General features: G+C 48.5%; 1 long non-coding RNA gene across 1 annotated transcript; it reads left to right on the forward strand.

Moving 5' to 3' along the window:
• The first annotated feature begins 1,058 nt into the window (after positions 1–1,058).
• Positions 1,059–5,609, forward strand: LOC124962799 (uncharacterized). The gene is made up of 3 exons (XR_007104600.1): positions 1,059–1,185; positions 4,705–4,768; positions 5,460–5,609. It is a non-coding gene; the product is annotated as an uncharacterized LOC124962799 (long non-coding RNA).
• The last annotated feature ends 314 nt before the right edge of the window (positions 5,610–5,923 follow it).

The raw sequence follows: 5,923 nt of genomic DNA on the forward strand, positions 1-5,923 counted from the left end.
TGGCATTCTTCTGGAACCCTAACCCAGAGATGAATTACTTGTGGCCTTTATCCTCCAGGAGCTATGCTGAGGTAGAGCAAGTAGAAAAAAAGGTGTGCAAAGGGACAGGCCTAAGGGAGACCGAAAGCAGCTCACTGGGCCCTGCCTGGGTATCACAAGGCTTCTGGCGAGAAGGTCTCAGGGAGGAGAAACCTCTTTTACTACAGCAAATAACTGTTTTATTTTTTCCTTCCAGTACAACTTCAGTGGACAATTACTCTGTGGGGTGCTGGGGTGCAGAAATGAATAAGCCACTTTGTCCCCAAGGGGTAAGGTGGGGGGACAAAGGCATCAACTATGATAGTCCAGCAGGGCAGGTGCTGGAGGCTTGGGATGGAGTGTGTAGGAGAGGGTTGTTCAGGCAAAGCCTCCTGGGAAGTTAGAGCTAGAAAAAAGGAGACACTGCCCAGCTCTGCAAGGCAGCTCAGAGGGTTGTGTTTTGTAGACAGCTTGATTTGGAGCAAGTCAGGAAGATTTCCTGATGTGTCACCGGCCTAACCAGGGCAGAGTGCAGTGTGGTGGCCTCTCCCAGTCAGGGGAATCTGGCTGTGACTGCCTGGCTGGGAGTGACTTTGAGGCTGGGGTGGGGGGACCTCTCCCATCTGGCACAGGGGAGGTGCTGAGCAGCTACCCTCCTCCCAGGCTGCCTGGTCCTGGCAGGAGAGGAGTTGCAGGCCAGGCTCCTGGCAGACGCTGGGCTCTGTGCAGGACATTCACCACTAGAGGGAGCACCACGTCGTTCTCGTCACCAGCACTGGGCTTTCTGGGCCGCAAACCTTGGGCTGATGCCAGGGCTTTGGGGGTTCCTGGGAAACTGGTTTCCTTCACTTTTGCCCTTTCCATTTAAAGATTTCTCAGAAGAATCTGGACCCAAGAATCCTTAGCATTGCTTGGCAGAATTTGCAGAGCTCTTTTTATGGGCCAGGAATTTGGGATGCAGTCTCAGGCCTGTGCAACCCAGGGGGCCCTCAGCAGGGCAGGGATTCCATGAAGAGAAGTTGACCTTTGCTTCCAGTGCTCAAGGACCACTAAATGGAAGAGATCATGTTTCCCTGTGTACAGCCTGATCTGGCCGTCAGTTCTGCAAGGCACCAAGTCCCTTGGTTTTGAGCAATGGTTCAGTTCTGTGCCACTCTGGAAAAGCAGGTTAGTGTGTAATAGGATGGAAGGGGACAGAGGGATGAGGACAGGGAAGGCTGGCAGGATGTGTTACCAGAGTTAGAGACTCGGAAAGTGGGAGAGATGGTTTGAACTTGGGACCAGTGGAGCTGACGGACATGGGGGTGTTGAGTTGGGGGCCAGCACTGTGATTTGTCAAGAGAGGCTCTGCTGTGAATTCTTGGCAAGACATTAGTAAAGGTAGCACAAGCTGGCTTGTGAACGCCCCTAATTCCTGGCATGAGAGGCAATCTCTGACTCTAGTTGTACTAGCCTCCTGAAGTGGCAGCCCCATTTGGAGGCAGGCTAAAACTGAAAATGGAGCATATTCAGGGAACAAGCCCTGGCCATTGACCTCTACTGACATGGTCACTTGGTTCTTGGATCACATCCTAGACCTCTTCTGACCCAGGTTCTGCTATGGGTGGCAGGAGCCCATTTTCTCTCCCCAGCAGTGACTCTTGGGTTGGGTAGCTGGACCCCTCCACAGCCACTGGGTACAGGCAGTAGGGGTGCAGGGCTGTGCACCAGAGCCTGGCCACAGCTCCCCCACAAAGCTGCAGGAAGATGGTGCCCCATCTACAGTGGGAGCAGGTCAGAGTGGGCCTGCTGAGGCTCCTGTCACTGCTGCGGTTAATGCTGGTGATTACCATGGTTACCTGGAGGCTGGAAGCTCTGACAGAGGCAGAGCAGGAGAAGGATGGCCTTGCAGCCTTCCCAGTGGGCAGATTCTCCTGGCAAATTTAAGAGCTTGAAGCCATTCCACCTTGGTTCAGCAAACCCACTCATCAACCACCACCAAGTGTGGGGAGACTTTGGGGCACCCTGTCCTGAGCACATTCAGTGAGGGGAGCAGACGGTCATCTGGACCCTGCCCTCACTCTGCTGTGTCTTGACAGGACAGAAAAAGAGGAACAGATATTGGGCTGGTTCTCAGAGCTCAGAGTGAGAGGAGAGATGTTTGGAGAGCACGGTGGTGCATTCAGCACAGGTCCCTGAGAACCTACTTATAGGGCTCTCTGGTCTTGTTCTTATGGTGCTGGGTTGGACTGTGACTGCCCCCTCTCCAAACATAGTGTTGGCCAGGGAGCTAGGATGCCTACTGTACAAGTGGTTAGGAACTCTAGCTCTCTTTGGGTGCTGGTTTCCCCATCTGTAAAATGGGGTTACTGGTTACTAATCCCCCACCAGTTCACTTCTGTTAAGAGGATTTTTGAAATGAATAATTTTGCTAATTGAAATGATCCAATGGATTTCAAGTCTTTGGAGGAAAAGTCCCATTTAATACTATCATCAACTAATTGAGCGGAAATTCCATTTACCTCCTTTGCTATCTCTCCAGTGCTGCAGGAACTGAGAGTCACATCTCTATGGGGTGATGGAGACTTGCTGAGCTGCCCAATCCTGGCCCTGGAGGTTTCAGGGGCCTAGGAAGGCCAGGGGGCTTCCTCTGAGCTCTGAGGGGATACTGGGAGAATGGTGGAGCAGGAACCTCAGGTCCTAATGTCACAGAAGAAGCCCGAAGGTTGGTTCTCAAACAGGGTTCCTCATGGCAGCAGGAGAAATTGAGGAGGTAGGGAGGAGCAGATGGGTGGAGGTACTTTTTAGATATATAATTATTAGATGTTCACTTTAAAAATGAGAGCATACAGATGCTAAAAAAAAGAGAGAATGAAGAAAAAAGTTGAATCAGTTACATTAGTAAAATTTTGCACACCTAGCTCCTGTATAGCATCTAATATAGAAGGTCCCAATGAGTATAAAAAGGGATGAATGGTCTCAGAGACCATGAACTTACAAATAGGTGCCAGGCATTTCCCCCATCAGTACAACAATAACACTCTCCCATTATATGAATATATAACATATTTTAAAATATAGAATATATTAAACATATTGACTTAAAATTTGTTTGCCCCTCCGGAAAACAACAGTGGAATTGGTAAGTTGAATGACTCCTTCTCAATAATTTAGGTTTGATCCCCTGAAGTCTGCATGTCATTCAGCTAAGGTCAGGAGGCTGAAGGCATGAAGGGGAAGGTCATGACTTGGGCAATGACAGAGCCCCTCTGAGGCTGGGCAGGAGAGGAAGCAAAGAAAGGCACAGAGTATCACCAGACATCCTCCTGATACACAGGGCTCTCTCCACCTCTGCCCTCTGCAAAAGTCATGCTTGCACCTTGGTGTGGTTTCTAATCATGGCTGCCTTTTCCCAGAGTTCCTTGAACCTCAAGGCAGATCACCTGCTGCAGAAAAGTTACCTGTTGGGGAAGATCTATGTTTGTATCTATGTCCATATCTACATCTATATCTGTATCTATATCTATATCTATATCTATACCTGTCAGATGAGCTTCCCTAGGTTTCCTGGTGTCTCCTTGTGCATCCAAGTGTACAACTCCAGGTCTCTAATTGTCCACAGCAATTCCTAGACCTGCGTTGTCTGTGCTGACAGTTCCCTCTTATCTCAATACAGAGACTTGGTCCTTAGACTGTGCCTTAGGGCCTGCCGACTTCCACTCATCTCTCTGAATCATCCAGGCCCACACAGTGGCCAGCACTGCTCTGGTCCTGAGTGGGGAGAAGATAGAAGCAAAGCTACCCTGTTGTAGCCCTAGTCCACCAATAAGGTGGTCTGGGATAACATGCCAATGAGGTCTGGCAGAAGCAGGACCTGGACCTTGACCTCTGGGTGGATGCAGCCATACTCCAAGGGTGTCAGACTGCAGGAGGAGGCAGCTCTGCAGTGCCCACTGGGAGAGCTGCTCTCAAGTTTAGTTCCCAAGGTGGCTCTGCACACCTGCAGCTCATCAGCCAGGATCTATTCCTCGCCATTGGGCAGCCTGCTTCAGAAAAAAAAAAACTGGTTTTGAAAATTATGGCCCCTGAAGACTCTGCTTTTAAAGTCCTACTGTTGCATTTTTATACTTTCTATACCTTAGGTGATCTCCCCAAGGGCTGTTGTTCACGTTTTAAGTCACATTTTCTCTCGGCTTGGATAAAATCATGGTGCAAATGCTGCCTCTATGTTTTCTCTGGAAGGAAAGTTGGTCAGTTGACTGACAGGCTGGATTGGGACAAATGTAAAGTTCTTCAGTTAGGCCTTCCCTCCACAAAGACCCACACACATACATGCACAGGAACGCCAGAAACATTGCTCAGGATCCAAGTGACATCATGCCATTACCTGCCAAGGACACCAATGACTTCCTGCCATACTTAGAATAACCTCCATGTTCCTTTCACAACCAGCCAGTAGCTCTGATTCTCCACCCTCTCCTTGTGCCTCAGCTTCCTGAATATCCCAGGCTCATTCTCAACTCCTGCCCAGTCAGAGTTCCTTGAATGCCCCCACCTACCACCTCCTTGATCAGACTCTTCCTGTGCTTCAGGTCCCATCTAAGATGTTACCTCCTAGGATAGGCCTTCCCTGACCACCATATCTGAAGTAGCTCCTCTCCTCTCATATTTTTGACCTTTTGATTTATTTATTATCTGTCTCTACAGGTGGCCTTCACAGAAGCCAGGACCATGTCAAATTTATTCACCCCAGTACCTAGTGGGATGCAAGGTGAGTAGTAACTATTTCATGAATAGTGGGTTGATGAATAGGTTAGCTCCACATGTAAGAATGTTCTTGACTGTAGGCAACTTTATGTCAACCGGAGTAAGACATAACCTGTCAGTGTTTGATTGATGTCCTGGAGCTCTGGTCCCAGTTCTGGGTTCACAGACTAGTAACCCAATCACAAAATGGCACATGCTTGGAGAACATGTGACTTAAAACCATAGTCTTTAAGGAATTGAAATTTGGTGTTGGTCTTTCACTTAGAGAAGGGGAACACTTGGGAATCCCTAAGAGCTGGCTGTGGATACCTGAGGTATTGCCAGACTGACTTTGTGCCTGTAGAGTGGATTTCCTCAGAGGAAATGATCTCCCCATCACTGGAGATGGTACTGGAAACTTCCCTGTGGAGAATGTGGGACTAGATGGCATTTAAAGTTGCTTTCTCCCTGAAATGTTCACACATCTAAAAGTGATTTTGAAATGTTCTTGTAGGGTGGCTCTAGTCACTGGGGGCAGGTGGGAAGAGCAGGTGATTCCTAGTCCAAAGGGATTATTACTTCTTACCTCCCTGAAGCAGTTCTCCCTGGCCCTGTAAGTCTCTCTCTCTCTTTCTGTGCCTCCCTCCTCTCTCTGGCAATTATTACTGAACAGATAGTCAATATTTACTCAATATTTACTCTTTCTTCCTCCTCAGGATGGTGGACATTTAACTTCCTCACACACTTGGTCTGGGACCGAACCAGTGCACAGAAGTGAGAGAGTCACATGACCTAGAATGTTCCTGTTTCTCTTCTGGTACTCCCACCTCCATCACAAGAATACCCCGCATAGTCATGGCTCCAGAAGAGCCACATGGAGTGGAACTTGCCTAAGACCAGCTGGGTTCAGCCAACCCCAGCTAAGCTGCAGACCATGAGTGAAAAGAAATAAATTTCTGTTGTTTTAAGCCGCCAAGATCTGGAGATTTTTGTTACACAGCACTATCACCAAAACCTGACTGATGAATGTTCATGGTATTCTTTACATGTAACTACTCCAGTGCTCAGACCTTCTTGCAGAGGAATCAGGGTTTAGTAAAATTTTTAAATTTTCCCCTCCACACCCCTTTCCATGGCCTCTTCCTGGAGTGTGCATTTTCTATATTTGTAGGAAAGTAAA

Source organism: Sciurus carolinensis, chromosome 13 (assembly GCF_902686445.1).
Source record: "Sciurus carolinensis chromosome 13, mSciCar1.2, whole genome shotgun sequence".
NCBI lineage: Eukaryota > Metazoa > Chordata > Mammalia > Rodentia > Sciuridae > Sciurus > Sciurus carolinensis.